Raw genomic sequence first — 26829 nt, 5'->3', positions numbered from 1 at the left:
TGCTCTTGTGCTTCTAGGTGGTAGCTGTTGTGAATTTGGAATGTGATGTGGAAGGAGCCTTGGTGAGTTGACATAGTGCGTCTTGTGGATGGTACGCATGCTGCTGTTGTGCGTCAGTGGTGGAGGGAGTGAATGTTTAAGGTGGTGACAAGGCGCCAATCAAGCAGGTTGCCTTGCCCTGGATAGTGTCAAGCTTTTTGAGTGTTGTTGCAGCTCCGGTCATCCAGGCAAGTGGAGAGTTTTCCATCACACTCCTGACTTGGCCCTTATAGATAGTGGACAGGCTTTGGGAGTCAGGAAGTGAGTTACTCTCCACAGAATTCCCAGCCACTGACCTGATCTTGTAGCCATCATATTTATGTAGCTAGTCCAGTTCAGTTTCTGGTCAATGTTAACCCCCAGGCTGTTGATAATGGAGGATTATCGCTATCAACTATCACGATCACAGAAACAGCTTGGCTAAGGGTGCAACTAGTTCTGGAGCACAAGTCTTCAGAACTAATGGTGGAATATTGTTAGGGCCCATAGCTTTTACAGTATCCAATGCTTTCAGTCATTTCTTGATATCACGTGCTGTGAATTGAATTGGCTGAAGATTGGCTTCTGTGATGCTGGGGACTTCAGGAGGAGGCCGAGATGGATTATTCTGTCAACACTTCTGGCTGAAGATGGTTGCGAATGCTTTAGCTTTGTCTTTTGCATTTATGTGCTGGGTTCCCACATCACTGAAGATGTGGATATTTGTGAAGCCTCCTCCTCCTGTTAGGTTTTTAACTGTTCACCACCATCCACGACTGGATGTGGCAGGGCTGCGGAGCTTAGATCTGATCCATTGGTTATGGAATCGCTTGGCTCTGTCTGTTGCATGCTGCTTATGCTGTCTGGCTCACAAGTAGTCCTGTGTTACAGCTTCACTATGTTGACACATCTTTTTATGTATGCCGGGTTCTGCTCCTGCCATGCCCTCCTACACTCTTCATTATCAACCCTTCAGTCATTGAAAGCAGTTTCTCATTATTACCTCCATCTAAACCTTTCATGATTTTAAACTCCTCTATCAAATGTCCTCTTAGCTTCTTCTGCACAGAGCAACTCCAACTTCTCCAGTTTATCCATGTATTGTAATCCCTCAGCCATGTGTCATATTTCAATATATTATGAACTTTCAGAGAATGCTTTAAAATTTTGAACAAAAACAGGCTGTTAAAATAGTGATTGCCAATAATGCGACCTTTGGCAGCACCAACTCCAGACAGTCCTGAGACACAGCAAATATTTAATAAAATATGGACACTCACAGCCATCTGGGAAATTCACACATACTTTTGTTTATGGATAGAATGTCAACAAAAGGACTGTAGCATTCCGGTTGACTTATATTTCTGATTCACCGTGGATAAAAGATGCATTGAAACTCAAGGTGTGTTTGACAAATCTGAAGAGGTTCCCATCATTATCCCATTGTATTATGATGGTCCCTCACCCAGACCGGGTAAATTCCAAAATATCAAATGACAAACACAGGAGCTGACAACCTGACATCGACCTGATGACCTACCTGATTTGAAAAAAGATTTTGGACTTATCATAGGTCACTTGAGTGAGTCAGCCAGATTGGTTGCCTCCTTTTAAAACAGTAAGAATGAGCTCTGCAGAGCCACAGAGACCATCAGAAAGCTATGAACCAGCTGCTGTCAACTAAGCAGCCAAGGTAACAAACAGCAATAACTTGAAAGTGGAGGGAGAACCCTCCCCAACCTGTTCCAACTTCAAGTTCACATGAGAACAAACCTCCTGGAAATTCAACTACAAGAAGTCTTGCAACTTACTGAGAAACCTCTGCTTACAAAATCTTCATTCAAGTAAAAGCATCAACTCATCAAAGAAACTATAGGACTGTCATGAAAGAGAGATTGAGACAAGTAGCCATTGTAATTGTATCGTTTTTTTCTTCATCTGTATCTATTCTATGTTTGAATAATAGTGAGTGTGAGTTGAGTGAGTAACACATCGCTTTTTTTAAACCTCCGGGACAAGTGTGGGATAATATATAGCCCTCTTTATTTTAAAACTCACAAAAATGCTTGCTGCTGGAATAATTTGAATTGGGACAATCACTCTGAAGGTATAAAATACACACACCTCACATACAAAACACTTGGAACACGGACAGTAAGGAAACATAAAACTTGTGTCTGTGACACCTGGAACCATTCTAATAATTTTATCCTGTTCCCTCTCCAAAGCCTCATCCACCCTCTCTGTTACCTCATCAAAAAACTCAATCAAGTTAGCCAACCACTAAATTCCCTTAACAAATGTGTGCTGATTCTCCTTTATTCGTCCATACATGTGCAAGAGGTTGTTAATTTTCTCCAGGATTATTGTTTCAGAAAGGTTCCGCACCACCAATGTTAAACTGACTGGCCTGTAAATATTCAGTTTATCCTTCTCCCCTTTATTGAACAAGGGTTCAACATTTGCAATCTTCCATTTCTCTGGATGAATCCACTCTGTCTAAGGAGGATTTAGAATAAGGAGCTCTATTTTAGATAAAACTTTTTCTGTAAGAAAATTTGAAAAAAGCAGTATATTCTCTATGTGAATACATCAGTAGCACCTCCAAATGGTATTGTTGACATCTGAACCCAGCAGTATTAGAATTTCCTTCGAGTCAGCATTCAAGATCTCAGCCAATGTTGTCATGACCATAGATCCTATCCCCAAATTATTTATGAACATACCGAACTTTTAAGTCAGGCATGTGTTTTTTTTTGAAAAAAAGGACACACAAGCAAAAGTTGGCTGAGGCTGTAAGGTAACCACTTGCTGGAAAACTCCTATGTGAATTACTTGACCAACTAGTTCAGAGAGAACGGAATGGCACATCTAAAATGTGTGACATCGCCTACTTCGGGCAGAGGCACTTCAAGGGAAAAGATACAATGCAAACTGAACTGTAATATCCTGTGGTTGTGGAGATAATGGAAAATAACTACCATCTCAGCAGAAACCATGTCCTGTTGATTTATATCCCAGACTGTGATATTGAGCTGAGTTGAAAAAAAATAGCGAATACTCAAGGAAAGGGGTTTAAAAAAGCCAACTGCAACCCTAGTTCTTTGTGCTAGTCTGGTGTTCCATTCTGGTGTGTGTGTGTGTGTGTGCTGTGAAGATCACAGCTGACGAACACCAACTGGGCATCCTGCGATTGCAGGTAAAAAAAAATCCCTTTCTCTCTGAAGTCACAAGTCAGCAAAGCCGCAGTCGAAAAGGAAAGAGGACAATTTCTTTCAGCTAACCTGCAGAACCAAGAATCTCCAACCCAATTGCTCAATTGCCAAAGTCAGCGCTACCAGATTCACCCCAACTTAACGGTCGCATCGTTTCACTATCTGCTCCTCACAGACAAGGCAAAAGACTGATTCGTATTTTTTTTTAACATTTATTTTTGGACTCAATTTCTCATTTCTAATCTGTGTGTATGTGTGTTGCATTGTTACTATTTTTCTCCACGTTTAGTAATTATTAAACTCACCCTTCCTTTGGCTCGAGACAGCCTGGTTCAATTGGCTCCTTTAAAAACATTTGGATTGGGAAAAGGTATCCATGAGGAAGGGATGCTTTTTAAGTTAACCTTGTCATGCTCAACTGAGGGGGTTGAATAAAGTAGGGGAGCCAGTTCATCCCTCCTCACCTGGGCACATAACAATTTGGGGTACTTCATCCGGGATCATAACAAATTGGGGGAACCTTGCTCGGGGACCAGTCGTAACAGTGTTAATGAAAGCAGGCACAAAGCTACAATAGCCAGTACCTCTGCAATTTCTATCACTACTTCCCTCAGCAACTTAGCATGCATACCATCTGGACTGGGTGACTTATCCACTTTATGTACTGCTATTACTTCGTGTACCTCCTCTGTATCTATTTTGATCTTATCTAGTATCTTAGTGACTTTGTCCTTTAGCGTAGCTTTGGCAAAGTCATCTTCCTTGGTCAACATTGCTGCAAAGTACACAATTAGTACCTCAGCCATTCTCCTGCCTCCACCAATAGATCTCCATTTTGGATCCTAATAAACCCGACGGTTATGATGTGGCAGATGATGTGCGCCAGTTGGACCAAATCCACGAGGGAAACTTGGTCGCACTATCACAACAGTTTTGCATTTTGTATTTATTCTGAGATGTGTGCACTGAATTCAGAAGTATTAAGTCCACCAAGACCTTTAGAGATTTCAGAAATTAAATTAAAATATTTATTAACAAAATATAAACAATTTCAAGCTCATACATAAGACTATGATTACTACTATAACTCCTAAAATTACAAATTAACCTGATTCCCCAGTTACACTCCATTTAAGGCAACTGTCCAAAATATATTTTAGATTTAAAACAGGCTCAGCAAGTTAACACACTGCCCTGGACAGTGGAATTCCAAATGGCTTTTCTCCAGCTTCAGTTCCCTTAGCAGACTCATGCACAAATACTGGAAGCTTCACTGAGGCTTTTCATATGCTCCTTTTAGATCTTACATGGCCTTCTCCTGACATATAGCCTTTCATTTTCCTTTATATAGGGGTTCTCTCTTTTTAATATGTAAATTCTATTGTTGCATATGTCTTTGAAACTGTATCTCCCTCATAATATAAAAAACTTTCATGTTGTCACTATATATTGTCAGTAACCTTTGGGAAAAATAAACACATTCCTTAGCCTTGCTTATCTGGTTAGTTGTAAACAGATTAAAACCCCTTTGAAATCCAAATATCCCTTCATTTATCTAAAAATGGAAATTCCCTTCACACCTTACATGCTAAACCAGCATCAATGTTTACTCATTAGCATGTCAAGCACCTGGCTTCTTTTGATGATTTAAACTTGCAGGCTATTTGACTCCAAACGTAATTAAATCACATACAGGTCCAACTATACTTATCCCCATAAACCTACTTTACAGTATACCAGAAAAATATTATGAAAATATATGTTAGTTTCATGACACTGGCTGCTCCATCTGAGAATCTATAACTGTTAAATGCCTATAGAAGACATTTGGATTCTCTTTTACATTTGCTGTCAGTCTATTCTTGTACTGTTCCTTTACTTCTCTGTTTCCTTTATACTTCTTTGTACTTGCCCTCCTGTGGGATGCACCTAAACTACACTTGAATTATCTCCCCTTTAAACATTGTATGTTGCTCCATTACATTACTGCCTGTCAGTCCTTGCTTCCAATTTATCCAGGCTAAATCTGTCCTCTATTTTCAGAAATTAGACAGAGTCACATGAGGGGACATCTTTTAAACATTTTAAAAATCTTTATTTCTAATCTTTAAAACCCTTCATCTCTCTGAGGCAGCTCTGTGCCTCAGGGAGATTTTCAAGCACTCACTCACGCGTATGCGCAAAGTTTCCCGCTTGCCCTCCTCTCCCGCCCACACAGGCAGCGCTGAGCGCTGCCACTCATGTTTCACACTGGGTGGGCCTTAATTGGCCTGCCAGTGTGAAATCGCAGTCTGGCCCCAATCACGGGTAGCTTCCTGACCGCCCCAACCCGCCCCCACCAAGACCACCCGACAAGGGCAAAATTCTGCCCTTTTTAAAAATTCTTTCATGGGATATGAGCGTCACTAACAAGGCCAGCATTTGTTGCCCATCCCTAATTGTCCAAGAGAAGGTGGTGGTGTGCTGCCTTCTTGGGTATGGGTACACCCACAGTGCTGTTAGGGAGGGAGTTCCAAGATTTTAATCTAATGACAGTGAAGGAATGGTGATATGGTGGTCCTAAGCCCTATGTTCCAACAGACAAGGGAGTCAAGGGTTATTGGGGCAGATGGCAAAGTTGAATTGAGTCCACAACCAGATCAGCCATGATCTTATTAAATGGCAGAGCAGGCTCGAAGGGCTGAATGGCCTCCTCCTGCTCCTAAGCCCTACTTTCCTATGTTCCTATGTGCCCATACAGTTCCAAGTCAGGATGGTGTGTAGCTTGGAGGGGAACTTTCTGGTGGTGGTGTTCCCATGTGTCTGCTGCCCTTGTCCTTCTAGGTGGTAGAGGTCACAGGCTTGGAAGGTGCTGTTGTTTGGGATGCACCTAAAACCTTCATGCTGAAGGTGCACCCTGCTATGTCAGTGGTGGAGGGAATGAACATTTAAAGTGGTGAATGGGGTGGCAATCAAATGGGCTTCTTTGTCCTGGATGGTGTTGAGCTTCTTGAGTGTTATTGTCGCTGCACTCATCCAGGAAAGTGGAGAGTATTCCATCACATTCCTGACATGTGCCTTGCAGATGACAAACAGGCTTTGGGGAGTCAGGAAATGAGTTAGTTGCTGCAGAATTCCTAGCCTCTGACTTTCTCTTGCAGCCACAGTATTTTTATGGCTGGTTCAATTAAGTTTCTGGTCAATGGTTACTCCAGGATGCTGATTGTAGGGGATCCAGCAACGGAAATGCTTTTGAATGTCAAGGGACGATGGTAAAATTCTATCTTGTTGTAACTTATCCTTGCCTGGCATTTATGTGATATGAATGTTACTTGCCACAGCTCAAGCCTGAATGTTGTCCTGGTCTTGCTGCATTTGGACATGGGCTGCTTCAGTATCTGAGGAGTTGCGAATGGTGCTGAACATTGTGCAATCACCAGTGAACATCCCCACTCCTGACCTTATGGTGGAGACAAAATCATTGATGAAGCAGCTGAAGATGTTTGGGCCTAAAACACTATCCTGAGGAACTCCTGCAGCGATGCCCTGGGGCTGAGATGATTGGCTTCCAGCAACCACATCCATCTCTCTTTGTGCCAGATAAGACTCCAACCAGTGGAGAGTTTTCTCCCGATTCCCATTGACTTCAAGTTTGCTAGAGCTCCTTGATGCCACATCAGTCAAACGCTGCCTTTATGTCATGGGTAATCACTCTCACCTCATGTCTTGAGTTTAGCACTTTTGTCTATGTTTGGACCAAGAATTTAATGAGGTCAACAGTGGAGTGGCCCTGGTGGACCCCAAACTGAGCAGGTTATTGCTGTATTAATGCTGCTTGATAGCACTGTCGTGACACCTTCCATCATTTTGCTGAGCAGACTGATGGGGTGGTAATTGGCCGAATTGGATTTGTTTTGCCTTTTGTGGACCGGACACACTGGGATAACTTTCCACATTATTGCTAGATGTCAGTGTTGTAACTTGACTGGAACAGCTTGACCAGGGCATGGCTTGTTCAGTACTACTGCCAGGATGTTGTCAGGCTTTGCAGTATCCAGTCTCTTCAGCCATATCTTGATATGACATGGAGTGAACTGAATTGGCTAAAAACCAATACCCATATCTGTGATTCTGGGGACTTTAGGAGCAGGCTGAAGTAGATCATCGGCTTAGCACTTCCGGCTGAAGATGGTTGCAAATGCTTCAGTCTTGCCTTTTCCACTGATACGCCAGGCTGCCCATAATTGGGAATGGGGATTTGTGGAGCATCCTGCCCCGGTTAGTTGTTCTGTTGTCCACCACCATTCATGACTGGATGTGGTAAGACTGCAGAGCTTTGATTTGGTCCATTGGTTGGGGGAACAACTTAGCTCTTTCAACACTTGCTGCTTCCGCTGTTTGGTGTGCAAGTAGTCCTGTGTTGTAGCTTCACTAGCAACTTATTTTAAGGAATGCCTGGTGATGTTCCTGGCACAGCCTTTTGCACTCCTCATTGAACCATTGTTGATTCCCTGGCTTGATGGTAATGCTAGAGTGAGGGATATGCCATGAGATTACAGATTGTGGTTGAGTACAATTCTGCTGCTGCTAATGGCCCACTGCATCTCATGGATGCCCGGTTTTGCGCTGCCAAACCTGTTCTGAATTTATCCCTTTTAGCCCAATGGTAGTGCCACAAAACATGATGGATGCTACCCTCAGTGTGAAGGCAAGATCTTGTCACTGCAAGGACTGTGCGGTGGTCACTCCTACCAATACTGTCATGGACAGATGCATCTGTGACAGGTTGATTGATAAGTGTGAGGTGAAGTAGGTTTATCCCTCATTTTGGTTCCCTAACTACCTGCAGCAGACTCAGTCTGGCAGCTATATCCTTCAGGATTCAGCCAGCAAGGCATCTCTGAGACATGCTTTGCACATTTCAATGATGTCCAGCCTTGACTGTATAGTATAGAGGCTTATGTAGTTCCCAGACATGTATGCATTGTGGAATGACCAATGTATGGTATAGATGATGAAATGTAGATGCGCTTGGAGACGGGGCTTCTTTCATTGACCTCCATTTACTCTCCATAGGCCGTGAGGGTGGACTATCTAAAGCTCTAACTTAGAATTTGTTTGCACTCCTGTCTGCCTTTAGCGTTCTCTAATCTTCGAGTGGAACTCTGCTTTATCTAAAGCACAGCACCCCAGCAATATTGCCCACCTTCCCGCCTCCATGTTTGTCAACTCTGGCCTTCATTGACACATGTTTGTCCTAGTGTTTCCTGCTAGAGATTGGAAAGTTAGCGAGCGGCCTTGTAGTTGTGTGCATTCGACCCACAAGGCTACCTTAATTACGGGAAGATGCAGCACAGGGCTATCCCCTGACCTAAACCCTCTATGAGCTCCAAGCTGCTTATTCCAAATGGTTATGTGGAACAGGCAATGGCATCTTTGTGCTTGTTTTCCATGTTCAAATATCAGGCAGAGGGAATGAAAATGTGTCACCCCGAATTGAGCTAAAAGTGAGGATGCAGGGCAGCTGATGTGTGCTCTTTATTATCAATGATTAGTGACTTTGAGATCTACATGGTGTGTTTGTATTTTCAGTATCAGGAAGGCCAGTGCTGGGCATTAGGAGAGAATGAGAGTTTACAAATGGAGGCATGTTCATGATTGGCAGGGAGAGCATTGTGCTCATGAAGTGTTTGATGTCCATTGAAAGTTCAGGGTAACTGCAGCTCCGCATCCTTCCCTGAGAGTTTCGGATGACTGTGTCCTGACGATTTTTGTGACACTGAGGACAGAGAGGCATCAACACTTCTATTGCTTGATCGGCTGACTTAGTCCAAATATCAACTTGCACCGTTGTTACGATCCCAGCTGATGTTATTACTGGATAAGTCAGATCCTAGAATGGAACCTGGCTTGACAGACCATAATTTTTTTTTAAACCATTGAGAGTACTTACTGAAACAAATTCACAGAAGTCAGTTGTTGACTTTTTAACAAAAAGATAAAACATTTATTAAACAAGAAGCATTAACTGTAACATACTAGACAACAAAAAAGTTGGAAAGATTTCAACACAGACACCAAGGTGAAAATGATTCAAACTCACACTATCCCTTTTATCCCAGCAATAACCTTACAGACCTAACACTGCAGTGAAGAGGTACCAGTATTTCCACACACAGGCTGGAGCTGGTTCAGGTGCAAAGAAGTTTTTTTTTTGGTAGACCTCTGAACATTCACTAGAAGTCCTTGCACAATTGGTATCTCCCTTGAGATAAAACTCAAGATTCTGCTCGTGATATTTTTAAGTGTATTTAAATGCTGTTCCCAACATGGCGTGGCGGGAGACACGTGCAAACATTAAAGTTGGGAGTGGACAATCGCGATGTCTTTTTACACTGGCATCAAGCAGGTTTTGGAGCTACTCCCAAATTTTACAGTCCTGCCCACCATGACACCCACTGCTGACAGTGGCCTTGACATTCATAAGTATTTTGTGAGATGGGTGTCTTTCAGTTGGACAGTACTGGATGTTTAGATAATCTACTAGACTTTTCAGATGAAGTCTGCAAGAAACATGACCTGTTAAATGTCATTGAGGCATTGTCAGACTTTGATGGATTTTGGAAAGCTTTCTGTGAAAAAGGCACAAATGAAACTTAAGCATAAAAAGGCAATTAATTTTGGGAAATCAGTGGGTCATTGTATGGGACTTTATCATGGTCTTTAACTGATTGTATGAAAGATTGACAATTCAATTTTGACATCCCTGGATCAGTACTAGTATTTAAATTGCTGGATTGTGCTAAGGTGTCTCATATGGGCAGCTGTTGGTTCTAACTAGTGTTTGGTTCTTGGAGCAGGGGGGGGGTTGGGGGCAGGGGGCTGAGGCAGCCCGCTGCATCAGATATCTGTTGCCTTGAAAAAATTCCTGGGCCTTCAGCCTTCATGAAACAAATGGGACATTCTGTTCTGGCACAAAGAATAGAAGATTCATTGATTGCAAGATTTCAAATGGTCCAGATACTGGGCGCATGCATCAATACAACGTTGTATCCAAACAAATTATAAGCATCACAAGGAGTTTTAATCCTATGATAAGTATGCCTGTTGCAGAATTCTTTAACTGAAGTACTGGTGCTTGCATTTAAGTAGTAAGGATAGACACAAGGCTAAGAAGTATAAAAGTTTGGTGATGACGCCACATTGACACCACGAAAGAGAATTGTAATTACATACAAAATAGCTGAAGTAAGCCATTTTATAAGTTCCGATGCAAACTCTAGTGAGATACCTATGCCACTGAGTTAACCTTCTATGAAAAGGCACAAATGAAACTTAAGCATAAAAAGGCAATTAATTTTGGGAAGTCAGTGGGTTTGCAGTTTGCCCAATCAGATTATTGTATCCCCTTAGCAAAACCTGATGTTCCCCATCAGAATGTTAGGCAAATATTAATGATATCGGGTGATAAGAATCAGACAGAAAAAAGGAAATTGTCTCAAAGTTACATGGACAATTTGCTCACCCTTTGTATCAAATGTTTAAAATCCTGCTAAAAGATGAAGGTGTGTTTGATGAAGAATAGACAAAGCTAACAGAAGAGATTAATGAGAAGTGTGAAATCTGTACAAACTAACAGAGGATGCTGTCACATTCTCTTGTAAGCCTTCCATTGAGATGTTTCTTTAATGAGGCAGTTGACATGGATCAAAAGGTATGGGACTAGAACAGAAATATATTCACTCTACATTTTGCAGACCTGACAACCTAGGCCTGAATTTTCAGCTCGGTGGGCAGGCATGATCGGCGGGCCTGGGAGCGGTCGGGAAACGGACCACTGACCGCGATGGACCCCCCCACCGTGATTTTACGTTGGCTGGCCAATTGATGGGCAGCCAGCATGAAACGCGCTCTGAAAAGCTCAGTGCTGCCAGGGTGGGGGCGGGAGGAGGGTGGACGATGACGTCAACGTGGGCACGGGTGAGCGCTGAGAGAAAACTTGCTGAAGGCAGAGAGCTGCCTCAGAGAGCTGCAGACCCGAAAACCATCAAATTAAGTTTAAAAAAGCCAGAAAAAAAATGTCTAAACATCTGAATTGGGCACCTGAAAACATAGATGATAAGAATGCTACCCATAGATTTCTATTTTTATTTTATTTAATAATGGAAACCTCATCCTACTCTTGGATGAGGTTTCATGAAAAATGTAAAGGCCGCCTGGCCAATACGCCCGTCTGCCAACTGTAAGGTTGGATGGACCATGAAAAATCAGTCAATTGCTTCGTTAATGGGCTTAATTGCCTTCATTGTCAGCGGGCGTGCTTCCGACTTTTGAGAACGCCCACTGACCGAAATATCGCGCGAGCGTGTGATGACGTTGGGACGCTCACCCAACATCAACTCATGCGATTTCACATCTGATCGGGTTGGGCACCGCCCACCGGATCAGTGTAAAATCCTGCCCCTAGTCTTCCTACAATAATACTTAGAAAGGACAAAAGGGTTAATACGGACAAAATCGTGGAGAAATGGATAGGGTCGAGACCTGGTGTTCCAGAAAAGTTTCTAAACGATATAGGAGGGGAATTTGCCAATGACGAGTTCAGAGACATGTTAAAACATGAGCACTGTGGTCATGCATACTGCACCTGAAAGCCTTATAAGAATGGACTCTGCGGACAAAATCATGCAGGATTGATGAAATATTTCACAAAATTTTAGCTGATCAACTAGGCTACAAGTTGACATCCACCCTAGCATGGGCAGTTCATGCAAAGAATTCACTTTTGCTACTTAGAGGATTATAAGGCTTATCAATTAATCTGTGGATGAAATCCCAAACTGCCATCTGTACAATATGATAGTCCTCTTGCTCTGGAGGGTGCCACAATTGGTCTCATTTTTTTCTGCACATTTGAATGGTTTACATGCAGGAAGATTGGTTGCCATCAAGGCTGAGATCTTGGAGGCAGTACAGAGAGCATAAGGCATCGTATAAGACCATCCAAGATAGATCTTAATTCAGGAGAATTGGGCCGGGATTCTCTGGCCCCATCGTGGGTGGGACCCGCCGCGGGCGAGGCGGTGCCCCAGCCAGACGTCCATTGACTTGTGGCGGGACAGGACGATTCTGGCAGTGGGCAGGTGCGGAAAAACCCGCCCTTGGTGTATGATAGAAGAGATGGTCATAGGGAATGGAACGCCCTGGTAAGGTAATGTATCGTGATGGTAAGACAGTACTTATCAAACATGGGAATCAAACTGTTATTGTTCATTCCTCATGATTAATCTGAATTAATTACAAAATCCCAGTGTCTGAGCAGCTGATAGAAGTAAACGAGGCACATTGTACCCCAAATGCTCACATATAATGCGAAGAAGGTCCTGAGACACACAGGGCAGAGCTATCACATCCAGAGGCAATTGCCTAAGTGGGCACTTGGGTGGTGTATGTTTTAGAGGTGTCTAGTGAAGAGAGGCATGCAACCCTTGTGGAAAATGTATGTAAAGTTATTGTTCAAGATGATGGCAAAGAAGTGAGATCCATTGACTGGCAGAATGGTGTGAAAGAGAGAGGAATAAGAAAGCACAGTACAAGTAGTGATGTTATGTCTGGAAATGATTCTTGTGCCAAAACCAATCACATAATGAGGAAAGACCCTCAATGCGAGAGGGAATAATAGTTCCGACAGACATACCAGTCCAAGTAGAGGCCATAACTTGAACAGATTAGTAAATGAAATAAAGGCTTTAGAGTTTGGAGTTTACTCTAATGTACCAGATAAGGGACAACTAGCTTTGTCATAGGTGGATCTGTACTGAAAATCCTTGCAAATTGGATTTATAAGGCTGAAGTAAGGCTAGTTGCTGGGGGTTTTGGTAAACGCCTGGGTAATACAGATGTTAGAGTAGACTTGCACGGATGGAAAAGTAATCTTGAAAATCTTCTTAAAAAATCTCTTTTAGCCATATGTTTATGGGAGTGTAGATCATTCAACATAAAAGCTGAATTTCTCCAGGGTGATATTTTTCAAAGAGAAGCATTTCTGAAACTGCCCAAAGAGGTGGCAGATGCAAAAGGGAAACTACACAAATGTGTTTATGGCCTGAAAGATGCTTTTATGTTGTGGCATTTTTTGGTGAGATCTGTTTTACTGAAAATAGGTCATGTTCAACTAAAAGCAAATCCTGTTCAACTAAAAGTAGATCCCTGCAATGTTTTATTGGTATCATAAAGGAAAACTTTCAAGCACCCTCACAGTGCATGTTTAAGGCTTTTTATGGACAAGTACTGCGGGATTTTAAAATTATTATTCATTTACAGGATGTGGGCATCGCTGGCTAGCATTTATTTCCCATTCCTAATTGCCCTTGAGAAGGTGGTGGTGAGCTGCCTTCTTGAACCGCTGCAGTCCCTGTGGTGTAGGTACACCCACAGTGCTGTTAGGGAAGGAGTTCCAGAATTTTGACCCAGCGACAGTGAAGGAACGGCGATATATTTCCAAGTCAGGATGGTGAGTGGCTTGGAGGGGAACTTCCAGGTGGTGGTGTTCCCATGTATCTGCTGCCTTTGTCCTTCTGGATGGTAGCGGTTGTGGGTTTGGAAGGTGCTGCCTAAGGAGCCTTGGTGAGTTTCTGCAGTGCATCTTGTAGATAGTACACACTGCTGCTACTGTTCACCGGTAATGGAGGGAGTGAATGTTTGTGGATGTGGTGCTAATCAAATGGGCTGCTTTGTCCTGGATGGTGTCAAACTTCTTGAGAGTTGCTGGAGCCTCACTCATCCAGGCAAGTGGGGAGTATTCCATCACACTCCTGATTTGTGCCTTGTGTATGGTGGACAGGCTTTGGGGAGTCGGGAGGTGAGTTACTTTGAGAAATCTAGTATTAACAAGATTAGAACAGAATTTAAAATTGGGAGTCAGGATCATGGGGCTTTTAAATATATTGGTTTAGATCAAAACAAAAACAGAATTACCTGGAAAAACTCAGCAAGTCTGGCAGCATCGGCGGAGAAGAAATCAGTCAACGTTTCGAGCCTTCATGGCCCTTCGGCAGAACTGCAGCATAGTTTCAACAAGGGAGAAATATAAATTGGTTTAAGGTGGGTGGGGTGGGGGGGGGGGGGGGCGGGGAAGAGACACATTGAGGGTGTGGTGTGAGCAGATAATAATCAAAAGATGTCACAGACAAAAGGGTCAAAGAGGTGTTGAAGGTGGTGGTCTTTGTCTGAGAAAAGTGCTAATTAAGAATGGAAAACAGGATATTCAAAGTACAGCTCTAGTGGGGGTGGGGTGGAAAGACTAAAGGTTTTAGTTTTAGATTTAAAAATAATGGAAATAGGTGGGGAAAGAAGAATCTATATAAATTATTGAAAAAAAAAAGCGGGTGGGGGGGGGAAAAGAAACGGGGTGGGGATGGGGGGAGGGGGAGTTTAAGATCTAAAGTTGTTGAATTCAATATTCAGCCCAGAGGGCTGTAAAGTGCCTAGTCGGAAGATGAGGTGCTGTTCCTCCAGTTTGCGTTGGGCTTCACTGGAACAATGCAGCAAGCCAAGGACAGACATGTTGGCAAGAGAACAGGGTGGAGTGTTAAAATGGCAAGCGACAGGGAGGTTTGGGTCTTTCTTGCGGACAGACCGCAGGTGTTCCGCAAAACGGTCGCCCAGTTTGTGTTTGGTCTCTCCAATGTAGAGGAGACCGCATTGGGAGCAACGAATGCAGTAGACTAAGTTAGGGGAAATGCAAGTGAAATGCTGCTTCACTTGAAAGGAGTGTTTGGGCCCTTGGACGGTGAGGAGAGAGGAAGTGAAGGGGCAGGTGTTGCATCTTCTGCGTGGGCATGGGGAGGTGCCATAAGTGGGGGTTGAGGAGTAGGGGGTGATGGAGGAGTGGACCAGGGTGTCCCGGAGGGAACGATCCCTACGGAATGCCGTCAAGGGGGGTGAAGGGAAGATGTGTTTGGTGGTGGCATCATGCTGGAGTTGGCGGAAATGGCGGAGGATGATCCTTTGAATGCGGAGGCTGGTGGGGTGATAAGTGAGGACAAGGGGGACCCTATCATGTTTCTGGGAAGGAGGAGAAGGCGTGAGGGAGGATGCGCGGGATATGGGCCGGACACGGTTGAGGGCCCTGTCAACGACTGTGGATGGAAAACCTCGGTTAAGGAAGAAGGAGGACATGTCAGAGGAGCTGTTTTTGAAGGTAGCGTCATCAGAACAGATGCGACGGAGGCGAAGGAACTGAGAGAATGGGATGGAGTCTTTACAGGAAGCGGGGTGTGAGGAGCTGTAGTCGAGGTAGCTGTGGGAGTCGGTAGGCTTGTAATGGATATTGGTGGACAGTCTATCATCAGAAATTGAGACAGAGAGGTCAAGCCACTAGAGCTGTACTTTGAATATCCTGTTTTCCATTCTTAATTAGCACTTTTCTCAGACAAAGACCACCACCTTCAACACCTCTTTGACCCTTTTGTCTGTGACATCTTTTGATTATTATCTGCTCACACCACACCCTCAATGTGTCTCTTCCACCCCCCCCACCCCACCCACCTTAAACCAATTTATATTTCTCCCTTGTTGAAACTATGCTGCAGTTCTGTCGAAGGGCCATGAAGGCTCGAAACGTTGACTGATTTCTTCTCCGCCGATGCTGCCAGACTTGCTGAGTTTTTCCAGGTAATTCTGTTTTTGTTTTGTTTTGGATTTCCAGCATCTGCAGTAGCTTTTAGCTTTTTGTTTTTATCTATTGGTTTAGATGTTTAGCAAAATAGGTCTGGAATAACTTTAAGTCAACAATCCTATTTCAAGAATACTATTCTCATGCCAGTTATATTACTCAGTCTTCACAAGAAAATGATATTATATCTCAAGAAGAGATAGAGTAATTGCGAAGCTTGATTGGTCAGTTAGGGCAAGATTTTGCCCTTGGCGGGGGTGCTTGGCGGGGGTGGGCAAAGGCGGTCGGGAAGCCGACTGCTGCCAGCGATCGGCACCGCACCGCGATTTTACATGGGCCAATTAAGGCCCGCCCAGCGTGGAACATGAGTGGTGGCGCTAAGTGCTGCCTGTGCGGGTGGGGGGAGGAGGGCCAGTGGGCCTAGCGCATGCGCACGAAAGGGCGCTTCAATCTCCATGATGCACGGAGCTGCCTCAGGGAGATGAAGCGCTGTTTAAAAAAAAAATGAACAAAATAAAAACATCATAAAACATGTCCCCTCATGTGACTCTGTCACATGAGCAGGGACATGTTTTAATTCAAGTGGATGAGGTTTCCTAAAAAATGCAAAGGCTACTTGACGTTATTGCTTGCCTGCCAAACGTATGGTTGGATGGGAAGCGTAAATTTGAATGTAATTACCTTTTTAATGGCCTTAATAGGCCTCTTAATTGTTGGCGAGCCAGCTGCTGACTCTGGCGCGTGCCCGCCAAATGAAATATTGCGGGACTGCAGGATGACGTCGGGACGTTCGTCCAATGTTAAACATGAGCACTGTGGTCAACAATGTTACACTTGCCTGCCGAGCTCAATATTCTGCCCTTGGTCTGGTTGGACGCTGGGACTAGTCCAGATTCTAGTCTGATGTGTTGGATTTAAGTATTATGATGAACCGCCTTAAAGTCAAGAACATTTTAAGGGCAAATAAAACATTGAAGAATTAAATCTGGAGAAATGTATACTTAAGTTCCCATCATTAGGTGACCCAAAGAACATGAAACTAATTATTTTTAGTGATGCATCACATGCTGATCTACCTGATGCATATTTTGGTGCAGCTGGTTTTATAATATTTCTAATGAGTGAAAATGGGAAACGTTGCTCTTTAGATTGGGAAAATAAAGGTTGTTCAGTGCTTTGGCTGTTGTAACACATGATCTTATGGAGGCAGTGTATTTGGAATTCCATTTGTCAAAAAGTTTTAAATGAGATTCTGTACAATGGGCACACTGACTATTATATACTGATTGAATGTCATATAGGTAATTGTTCATTGTGAGATAACGTGCACTCTGAAAATTGAGAGTGAGAAGGAGTTACGGGCTGACCTTGCTGGCTTGAAACAAGTGCTGGAGAAAAAGGAAACCTCTGAAGTTAAATGGATGGATGCAAGTCATTAACTGTCAGTTTTACAACAAGAAATTCAAGTATGAAGAAATTGTTAGAAGTCCTACAAGAGGGTTGTCTCGCATTGTAATGTTTTGAACAGTATTTAGAGGTTTTTGATTAAAAAAATTGTTTTGAAATTTCAGTTGTACATGTAAATGCTACTTTTTGTTTAAAGATAGGAAAGGAATACTGTTAATTGCAGATAATTGTGCTTAACTGTATGCAGGTGGTGGGGATTCATTCACGTAGGATATATGGCACAGAAACAGGCCATTTGGCTCAGCCAATCCATGCTAGTGTTTATGCTTCACTTGTGTCTCCTCCCATCTTTTCTCATCTAAGTCTACCATCGTAACAATCTATTCCCTTCTCTCTTAAACGCTTGTCTAGTTTCCTGTTAAATGCATTCAACCCCATAAATAGGCACAGACTGAAACTGTAGTTGTTGGGTTAGGAGGTCTATGCTTGTAATTTGTAGCTCTGTAAATAAATGCTTATAAAATGTGTAAAGATTGGCCCCAATTATATCCTTCTCCAACTGGTTTTCTGGAATACAACATCCATGTTCTGACATGCATCAAATCCTAGTCACCTATCATTTCTGTGCTCACTGACCTACATTGGTTCTCCCTCCAGCAAATGATTTTAAAATTCCTTTCCTTCTTTTAAAATCCCTCCATGGCCTTGTCCCTCCCTATCTATGTAATCTTCCCCAGCCCTACAACCCTCTGAGATATCTGTGCTCCTCCAATTTTGGCCTTCTGAGCATCCCTGATTTTTATGGCTCCACTATTGGCAGCTTTTCCTTAAGCTGCCTGGGGCACCTAAGCTCTGGAATTCTATCTGTCTCCATATATCTTTCCCCTGTTTTAAGACACTCCTTAAAACTTATCCCTTTGACTAATCTTTTGGTCACCTGTCCTAATAGTTCCTTATATGGCTCATCATCGCATTTTTTCTGCCAATGCCCTTGTGAAATGCCTTGAGACGTTTTGCTGTGTTAGAAGTATTAAAAGCTGTTGGAAGTTTTGGTGTTTATTTCAAGGTTCCATTCATCCCCTGCACTTGTGTTGCTTTGGGCTGGCATAGCAGCAGCATCTTAAGTAGCAGTCCGGACACCTTGCAGCCTGCCTTGGGAGGGAGCTGGCAAGAGGGCAGCACCATGATGCCAAAAATCAACAGAGGAACAGGGGAAAAGCATGTGAGGATGTAAAACCACAGCACGGGAATTAAAGGAGTTTGCTGATTTGACTGTTTTTTGCATCAACCCTCCCCACCCCACCATTTTATACCGGGTTTGTATGGTGCGGCTGGAATGTTATGGAAATTGGGGGAATCCTGGATTCTGACTTACGAGAGGCCCAAGTGGATGACTTAAGTAGCTATTGAAGGGCTTCTGGTTGTTTCCACTAGTTTTTCTCCAAACAAGTTCAAAGGAAAGGGGTTGGGTTGCAAAATACTGAAAAAAGTATTGCATCACTGAGTGTGAAAGACTAATAGCATTTAGCAAGGGGTTCTAAAACACCAAACCGTCTCTTTATTCAAGAAGTTAAAAATGGAGATCTATCTTGGCAACATCAGCCTGCCTTCTCAACCGGATAACTGTTAAACAACAGCTCAGGAACCAACAACTTTTCTGGGATTATTTTTCTCCTGCTCTGCACCCTGCACAACTACTAGGAAGCTGTGTGGAGGTTTTATGATGTGTATTTGTAGCTTTCATTGCAGCATTTTCTACTAATGTGGCCACCAGAAATGCTATGGAGTGAGAGTAAAGGGATAGTTGTCCACTTTCCCTTCGTAATTGTAACCTTTACTCAGGCAAAGTTTGAGTGGGGGGGAGCAGAAGAAGATTGCTCCCTGTTGTATTAAATTCTATTTTAAACGAGGAATAAAACTCATAACTTATTAAATAAGCTCGTCGTGAACAATAAGGACCACGGGCAGTATTTTCTGGTCGGAGAGCGGGGGCGGGGCCCGCTCGCCGACGCGTAAAATGACACAGGGTGACATCGAGTGTGTGTCCCGACGTCACCCCGCATCATTTAGATTCTCAGTTCAGCAGGCACGCAACCAGCTTGGCAGCGCACCCGCTGACCTGTCAACGGCCTATTAAGGCCATTAAAAAAGTAATTAAAATGATTAATGGACCTGCCCGTCCAACTTTTAACGTTGTCGGGCAGGCGAAGAGCCCAGGCGGCCTTCAGAAAAAACATGAAGCATCATCCACGGGTGGGATGAGGTTTCATGAGGGATTTAAAATTTGTGTTACATTTTTAATAAAAGTAATTGACATGTCCCAGCTCATATGACAGTGTCACATGAGGGGACATGTTAATAAAATCTTGTTCATCCTTTATTATCTTTTTAAAAGTAACACTGATTTCCCTGAGGCAGCACTCCCGGCTCAGGGAAATCCCCCCCCCACCCACCGCCCGCACAGGGAGCGCTTGGCGCTTCCTGGTGGACGTCATGCTGGGCGGGCCTTAATTGGCCCGCCCACTTAAAATGGCGGTGCACCCCCGAATGGGGGCGCCGATCAGGAGCCTGCTCACTTGCGTCCGCTCCCGCACAACCCTCCCGACGGGGGGAAAATACTGCCCCGTAGCATTTTAGAAAACAGGTGATCTTATGTCCCAGCATGCCTTTTTTTCCTATTCGTTCATGGGGTGTGGGCTTCGCTGGCTGGGCCAGCATTTATTGCCCATCCCTAGTTGCCCTTGAGAAGGTGGTGGTGAGCTGCCTTCTTGAACCGCTGCAGTCCATGTTGTGCAGGTACACCCACAGTGCTGTTAGGGAGGGGAGTTCCAGGATTTTGACTGAGTGACAGTGAAAGATGGGTGTTATATTTCCAAGTCAGGATGCCATTTCTTTGCTACAGTACTCAATGCCTTCTCCTACAGCCCTGTATCTCCTTTGCTTCAATTATTCAAATATTTATTTATTCTTGCCTTAAAAGATGAAATGGCCACCTCCCCCACCTCAAACATTCCCGGTGGCAAAGCCTTCTATGTTATAACAGCTCTCTGCGAAAAGACATTTACAAACATACTAAATAGGAGCACAAGCAGGCCATTCGGCCCCTCGAGCCTGCTTTAATTTATCAACCTTTGATTATACACCTCTTTAAACATAGCAAAATGTCCCAAGGCATTCCACAAGGGCATTAGCAGACAAAATGTGATAATTAGCCACATAAGGAGCTATTAGGACAGGACACCAAAAGATTAGTTAAAGGGGTAAGTTTTAACATTTCTCCTAACCTCATTCCTCACTCTCTTAATGATAATTTTAAATTGAGAAGCCCTGATTCCTGATTCTCCAAACAGAGGGAATAGTCTTTATCTAGTCATCTTAACAAAGCCTTCATAATTTTAAAAACTTCCATTAAATCTCTTCTTAATATTCTCTTCTCCAGTTGAAATGTTCCCAATATCTCTTTTCTAGTTTTTTAATCCTGGTGTCATCCTAACAAAATGTCAATGCACTTGTTTCCCCAGTTTTCTTTATGCATTTCCTGAAAGTACTTAGGTATAGTTCCACAATGCACAAGATCTACACACTTAGCACTTGTAAGAAAGAATCACTGCATTACAAATCAACATGAACTCTGATTTTTCTCGTCAGTAGTTCAGTAGCACTCCTGTGGTACTCCTACTGCAACTTCAGATGAAAATCAGTTAACTCAGCACAGATCCAGGAATAGAACCGGGACCTCCTTGTGGCTATAGTTCATGTTGAACATTTGTTTCACCAACCAACATTGCGATTTCTTAATAAATACAAACACCTGTTCATGACTTACCTGGAGTGCGTGCAATGAAAGTTATTAAAAAGATTGATAAAAATTTTATTGCAAGATTTTTGTTGGTAGTTTGGTTTCTCCGCATTGCCCGAGCACTTCGGAAGATGGTGCATAGGATGTGCAGGTAAAAGTACAGTGTAACAGGGAACCACCCAATTGTCATCATCACAAGTCTCACTTTCGTGCTGTCATTGTTTATGGTCATAAAACACGTCTGGTTCACACTGTTGAAATGAGGCTTCTTCCCATCCCAGAAATGGTCAAAAAGCTCCTCAACAAGCAGGACCACACAGGGGAAGACCACCTGGGAAATTACAAATACATTTTGTTCGACAATTTTGCAGCCATATACAATCCTGAGATAGATGGAAAAGATTATGCAGAACATATAGTAAAAGGAAAGAGTATTTGCTATTTGTTTCACATGGACGATCAACTCACAGATAGAAGAACTAAAACGCCAATTGTAATGGAGGCACCAGTCAATCAACAGAGGCCATGACAATAAACTGCTGATGCTGCAAATCGTAGTTCCTATAATGTAAACCACCATGCTTTTCTTGATGCAGATTTTGTTTTTCTTCAGGCACATGACAGTGGCTACAAGAACAAGAGTATTCATGCCAATCCCAGGTAAGAGCAGCAAGCTTCTTGTAAAAACACAAAATGTAAAACATGTATCCATATTACAGTTAAGAGCAAACATGGTAGCCTTGCTATTTTTTATGCAGGCAATATAAAAAGCACAGCATCTGGAAGCTTTTCTCTGCTGGATTGATGGTCTCTTGCCACTACTAATTTATATTGCTTTCTGCAGCTTATGGTGTCACACTGGGACTAATTACTAAAGATTTTTTGACTGATAATCTTTTTTACAGTGTCACATCTCTAATTAAACTAATAATTAGTCCTTATCAAAGCAAAGCAAATCTTTAAAACTTTGCTAATGATACAACTATCATTAAGCTTAATCTGCACTCCACAGATGCTGTCAGACCTGCTGAGTTTTTCCAGCAATTTCTGTTTTTGTTCTACACGTACAGTGCCTGTTGAAACTGGTATTTGCACTTGTTTTTTTCCAACAATGTTGTTTAGGGCTGATACTTTAAGGCTTACTGAGCTCAATGGAGCTTAAAGCTCACTTTTGGACCAAAAATATTTGTTCATAAATACACCAAAAGTAAATATACATTTAATGGTTTCACAGTGCATTATTAACGTTTTCAGAAGTACCTCAACTGAAAAAGGACATTACAAGCATTAAGAACAACTTACAATACAGATCCTCAATATATTTTATGGTGAGGATAAGAATGCTTATTTTCACCTCCGTAACATCTTCCCTGTTTGAAGGAGCTCTGCTGCTGAAACTGTCATTCATGCTTTCATTACCTCTAGATTTGACTATTCTAATGCATGCCTGGCTGGACACTCACCCTCTTCCCTCTATAAACTTGAGGTCATCCAAAACACTGCTCCCCATGTCTTATCTTGCTATCACCTCCATGCTTGCTGACCTAAATTTGCTCCCAGTCAAACGACCTCTTGATGTTAAAACCTTGATGTTTTCAAATCTCTCCATGGCCTCACGCCTCCCTATCTCTGTATTCTCTTCCAGCCCTACAACCCTTCGAGATAGCTGCTCTCCTCTAATACTGGCCACCTGTACATTCCCATTTTAATCACTTCTCCATTGGTGGCTATATCTTCAGTTGCCTAGACCCCCAAGCTCTGGAATTCCCTCCCTACACTTCTCTGCATCTCTACCTCATTTTTCCCCTTCAAAACACTTCTTCCACTTTGACCAGGCTTTTGGTCATCTGACTTAATATCTTTTTATGTGGTTCAGTGTGATATTTTGTTTTATAATGCTCCTGTGAAGCACTTTGGTACATTTTCTGATGTTAAAGGCGCTCTTTAAATATAAATTGCTGAGGATAGACTATCTTGGCCAAATAAGCTTCTCACCTCATTCTGACAGCATTGGCTTCTGCTGTGATATAGTTCCACGGTAATCTTCTTGGTAGAGTCTTAACTGAATTTCAGCATCCAATTTTACATCATAGTTCCATCTAACATGGACAAACACACACTTTTCTGCACTGAGATAGAGACAGTATCATGAACCTTGGTTGATTTTTTTTTTTCCCTGTCCCTAACCCATGAATTCTGAGAACAATTTATTTTTCTTTTATGGGATGAGGGCAAGGCCAGAATTTGCCCCTGGGAGCAATTAAGAGTCAACCACATTGATGTGACATGGAGGCCAGACCAAGGAAGGATGGCAGATTTCCTTCCCCCCATATCAGTGAAACAAACAGGTTTTTACAACAAGAGACTAGCTTTCAATTCCATATTTTTTATTAATTAATTGAATTTAAGTTCCACCAGCTGCCATAGTAGGATTTGAACCCGCAATTCCAGACTATTCGTCTGGGTTGCTGGATTACTAGTCCTGTGACATTACCACTACCCCGCCATCTCCAATCAATTGGCACAGCCTTCCTGGTTAAATTTGCCAACTCAACAAAGACCAATGGCTCAACTTCGGACTTCCCTGGGAGGGCTGTGCAAGAGGTGTTAAATTCAAATTAGTGCCAATATAGCAAGTGCTGGAGCCTCCTTTATATATTTATAATCAGAGTCATCTCTCTGGAGCAAGCTCTTCAGACAACCCCAAATCCACTCCGATTAAAATCAAAGTAGGTGCACTTGCAGCTGGTTGGGGTCAGCTTTTGATTTTCTCAGTATTACAAGCCCCATTCCCCTGTGCCCCACTATCTTATCCTTTCCCATCCATCATGGGGAGGGGCCCTAAGACTCACCCCATTTTGTGTATAATTTGAGCAGATTTAGTGCTAGCATCACAATATAAGATTTTGAGATGTGCCGACTGGGCTGTGTACTTCAGCTGTCACATACGCAAGCTTCTGAGTCACACTTAAAAGGGGATATGAAACCTGATCTTCAATTATTTCCAATCTGCAGAAAAGCCATCAACAAATGATAGCTTTTAACTGGATTGGCCTCAGATAAAGGAAAGTCAACCTGAGTTCTAACTGACACGAGGGCTGGATTTTACCGGTGGCAGGTTGGTTGTGGGGGGGGTGGGGGGAAGGGGGTTTGATGCATACTGTTCACCCCTCCCCCCACCCCGGAAGAAAAGTTGGTCCCGAGTGGACCTACTTTTGAAAAGCCTGTCCCGCGGTGCTAACACGCTGGAGGTAGCATACACCAGCTGAGGGTTGAACTCCTGCCCCTTCCGTGGGAGGAAGTAACACCCTTGAGAGCTGCCAGCCAATCTGATTGGCCAGCAGCTCTTGCAATCCCATCAGTGCCAGAACTCAGTAGTGGGCACTGCCAGAACCGCAAGTGTTCCCATGAAGGAGACCAAGGGCGACAGGAATGAGCTAAGTCCTGGGCTTTTCGGCCGGAAGGCGTCAGGCCCTTGGGAGGGAGGAGGGGGGGGGCATGTGAGGAGGGGTGAGGAGCGTATTTTGAAGGCCAGCCGGGGAGGAACAAAGGCGGGCGACGTCTCGGAGTGTTCCCCGATGTGCACAACGGATTGACGTGCCTCCCATTCCCTCCCACCTTTTTAAAAAAAAACAGTTTTAAAAATGGCTTTCTCTGGCCCGCCCACCGCTGTGCAGTGTTTATGGCAATGGAGGAAGATTTAAGGCCCATGATTGGGAAGCTAAGGACCGAAATAGGCCTAAGGATGGGCAGACTAGTGGGTGTTTTACCCACCCCCTGTATAATGGGGAACGAGTCAAGAATGAGCAGGAAGGAGGTGGGTTGGCCACCCAGCCTAATTTACATGCATCCCCCACCAAAAACATGCCCGCTAGGATTAGGGGGTGTAAAATCCAGCCCAAAAAGGCACAGCTATTGCGCCTTGTGCCTTTAAACTGGCTCACTAACATACAAACAGCTGTACTTTAGCAGCAGAGTGATACATAATACTGCTCCTGTGATCCTGTTCTCCTAAAACAGCTTATCCTCTGACCCAACATGAGAGTGACATGTGAGATCCGCATGCATGTTTTTAAAAGAGGAAGGACCAGAACAGAAGAATTACACCATAATCCTTGATTAGGATTGTTACAGAGTATATTGGGGGTTTGATTTACTGCCCATTTAGTTTTGCCTCTCTAACTGGAATCTGAAATATTAGTCAAAAATATTATGCAACAAGGGAGTGTCCAAATCATGTCTGGCTATATTACATTGCATCAATGCAGAACACTTTACACAGTGAGGCATAATTCATGGGGTGGAAATTCTTTTTGTGGGTTATTTTTAAACACACTAGTTGATATATTTGATATATTTACAAACATTTTATTTTATCAGAGTTGTTAACCTGATTTTTTTTTATTCATTCACGGGATGTGGGCATCGCTGGCTAGGCTAGCATTTATTGCCCATCACTAATTACCCTTGAGAAGGTGGTGGTGAGCTGCCTCCTTGAACCGCTGCAGTGCATGTGGTGTAGGTACACCCACAGTGCTGTTAGGGAGGGAGTTCCAGGATTTTGACCCAGGGACAGTGAAGGAATGGCAATATATTTCCAAGTCAGGATGATGAGTGACTTGGAGGGGAACTTCCAGGTGGTGGTGTTCCCACTTATCTGCTGCCCATGTCCTTCTAGGTGGTAGTGGTCGTGGGTTTGGAAGGTGCTGTCTAAGGAGCCTTGGTGAATTCCTTCAGTGCATCTTAATAGTTTAACAACCTTATTAAAACACTTCGCACTGAAATACAAGCTCATTAACCACTGTGCTGAAAATAATGGACAGAAGAATTTCAACTCTTTAAAGTATAAGCCTAGAAATTATTGTTGCTGATAACACGGTTTAACTCACTTATTTTAAACAGGTTAAACTACCGCTGAAACAGCAGAAAAATTGCCAAGGGAGCATCTGACTCCTCAAATCAGCATCAGAAGTTTTTTTGGTGAAATAATTTCTCCTTAATAAATATTCACAGAATCCTTCCTTCCTTTTCTCTTTTGGTTTTTCCCATGTTACATGGGGTTGCCACAATGCTGGTTGATCACCCTTCATATCCACCACCACCTTTGGATTTGGCGAGTCATTTTGCAGCCAGGTGCCCTTGCTGTTGCTAACCCTCCATATTTATCCATGTGGGGACTGGAACAGATACATGCTGGCTCTCCTGCACCAGTGGCTAGGTTACTAATTAGTCATATAATAAATAATTATACTCATTTCAGTGCTTGAGTGGGTTTGTTCTACTCCTGAGAAAGTGCATTGAGTATCTTTTAAAATTCTTAAAATCTGTAGTAACAGAAGATAATTGTAATATGTAACCTACTGGTATTTACTGAGAGCTGTGAGACCTCCTATCCCTCTAATTATTCCCATGGAATAGACTTGATGCGGAATTCTTATCCAGGAATCATTCGAAATCAAGCCGAACATTGTCTGGCAAACTAGTTTTGTGTCCATTGAGATTGAAACAGATCACAAGTTGAGTTGCCTAAATTATCAGTATTCATCTGCTCAACATTCCTGTGAGATTAAAAAAATTGTGGTAATCTGAGGTGCAATACACCTTTAAGAGAATGTGAGCAGATTGGCCACGTGACTGTACGATGCAATAGCTGTGTAGTGCGGGCTACAATGTTAATGTTAGGATCTGGTTGAAGAAGCACACATCATGTTCGTGCTCTGTTGCCTGTGTAAATA

This window comes from Cetorhinus maximus, chromosome 8 (assembly GCF_964194155.1).
Source record: "Cetorhinus maximus chromosome 8, sCetMax3.hap1.1, whole genome shotgun sequence".
NCBI classification, from domain to species: domain Eukaryota; kingdom Metazoa; phylum Chordata; class Chondrichthyes; order Lamniformes; family Cetorhinidae; genus Cetorhinus; species Cetorhinus maximus.
The sequence above is the reverse complement of the archived record's forward strand: the minus strand, read 5'-3'. Positions refer to the sequence as shown.